This window comes from Elaeis guineensis, chromosome 6 (assembly GCF_000442705.2).
Source record: "Elaeis guineensis isolate ETL-2024a chromosome 6, EG11, whole genome shotgun sequence".
Taxonomy (NCBI): Eukaryota; Viridiplantae; Streptophyta; class Magnoliopsida; order Arecales; family Arecaceae; genus Elaeis; species Elaeis guineensis.
The window spans coordinates 130,945,162-130,947,794 of record NC_025998.2 but is presented as its reverse complement, the minus strand read 5'-3'; positions in this window follow the sequence as shown (position 1 = coordinate 130,947,794).

The window sequence follows — 2,633 nt, the reverse complement described above, 5'->3', positions numbered from 1 at the left end:
AGAATATCTGATGGAGTCTTATTTACATGTCAGTCGATGATTTTCTAATGGGAGTTAAGTGATCATTTGATCTGAGATTGCTATGGTATCTTGTGTATATGAATCCATATTTTGGTTCACTTTCTAACTTGATTCTCTGATCTTTATGTGGAATATTCTAGATGTGGTGAGATATGCATAGAGATTGTGAGTGATCAATAAGGGACCAGCCACTACAAATAAGAGGAGCGAACATCCTATGTGATCCCGTAGGTCGATAATTTTGAAAGTCTTTGGCCAAAGTAGGATGATAATTAGAAAGAGATTTTTAATATATTATCAACTAAATCATCAACTTCTGATCAAGATACATATAGATAAGCAATTAGATTTGATATGATTTCATGTCCACAGCTCATCTGGAATGTTGTTTGACTGAAAGATTGAATTATACGATAACTTACCACTGAAGGATATTTTGATAATTTTTTATTAAAATTTTAAATCTTTCAGATGGTCATGACACATTACAAGACATCAATCTTGACTTGTGGACTCATCAGAATTAAAGAGTTTAATTTAAAAATTAATTAGAAGAGTTCTAGTTGATTGGGACTTTTGAGCTGATTTAATTTGATCAGATTAGGGTTACGTCAAGAGTCTGTATCCACTATTGGCTAGATTTGAAACCCAATAGATCACACATTTTGAAATTTGGTCTTGATCTGATTTAATTTAGATTTAATATAAATTTTAGGAGTTAATTTGATATGCTAGCCATTGTGTTAACCCAAGTTTCTAATTAGGTTTAGTTCAAAGTGTTTGAGCTAAACTAGATCAGTTGCTTTTGACCTCATGGGATTGGGTCTATTTTAATTTGATTCTTATCCAACTTGGAAGTGTTTCAAGTATAGAAAGAGTCCTCTACACCCACTAGGCCTCACGCTCAAAATTAAATGCCACCTTCACCTTAATCATGCTGAGAAGTGGAAGAGTCCTTCTTAATGAAGACTCTTATCCAACTCCTCGATTCCCATCAGATTCTCAATTATTATATGATAAATTAATGTGATGAATTTATAGGGCATAGAAGAGGAGGAGTCCTTCTATTAAAGGTTCTTCTGTACCAAATAAAGACACAAAAAATTTATTCTCTACATGAAGAGATGGAGTGCCAAGAGTTGGCGCCTCTTGGTCCATCTTCACATCCCTCTTAGTCTATTTATATGGGGCATCCCATATGGGCAAAGGGCTGGTTTTGGATGAAATTGAGCTAATTGGCATGTGATAAAGGAAAAAAAATTTAAAAAAAATTGAAAAAAAGATAAAAGAAATTGAGAGAAAGTTATAAGAAGGATGGTGAAAAAATTAGCAAGTATTACTACTTTATCCTAGAGTTTGATTTTTCTATGTATTGGAGATCAAAATCAAATTCTAGACTATGAGACTTCTGAAGAGAGTTCTCTTGGCATGATTCTAGTGGCAAAATCAAAGATGACTGGATGTTGGTGCGATCATTCTTCAAGTTTAAAGCCGACAGTATTTTTGTAAAGAAAAGGCTACAGCAACGCATCGATTAGGAAGGACCTTGGCCAACTTCTGTATGGATCATTGTTGGAGAGCTTCTACTTTGAAGTCTTGTAGAGATCACCATCTTAGTATACTATTCATTGAATGAAGTAGAAACTTCTATCTCTTTGCATGCTTATTTTTGTTTTATTCGACACCTACAAGATGATTCTCGAATTTGTGTTTCAGTTTGATAGTTTTAATTATCAAAACTTTCGATTAGTTTGTTTTAAAATTTTTAAAATTTATTTTTCACTGTGTAATCAGAACCCAACATTTAGTTGCCTTTCTATTTCTCTTTTGATACTAGTTTGACAATACTTGAATACAACGAGCATCTAAACTTTAGATCTCAAAACAAAAGTCTATACTTTTCTATAGTGATCATTAATAAAAGTAATAGAATATATAGCATCACCAAAAGTTCTAGCATCCGTAGTACAAACATTGATATGAAATAAATCCAAAACATATGATCTTCTATGTAGAGGGGATTAAATATGATTACTTACATGCTCCTCAACCATGTGTGAAAAGTTGATACATGGACCTTTTCAATTTGATCATATGATGAACAAGGTATTTGTCTTCTTAAATACTCAATGTACTTCTATAAATACTATAAACAATGTCTTTAATAAGTATAAATTTGTTAGTATATCTTGCAAGTTGATCATGAAACTTACATCCGAATGAGAGTTATGGCATCAATATTTTGTAGCACATAACGATGAGCTTGCTCTTATGTAACTTCATCAATATATATATTGGCTCCCTTTCCAATAGGACAACCCAAATTATTTTCACCATCATTATTCCGAATCAATTGATTTGACCTAGTTTCAACATCCTGTAAATATCTTGAACATATGCATAGTGGATGCTCTTAAATATATATCTCACCAGCTTGTAGATCCTTGCTAGCATCAGGATGATACTAAGGAAAGTCAAAATGAAAAAAAAAAACATCATAAGTCGCAGCCCATTCCGTGGTTGACATTTATGAACATATTCAAAAATTGATAACTTGCTGTTAAATGCAGCTTTGTTCTGACAAAACAAGAAGTAAACCACAAAGCGTGCTG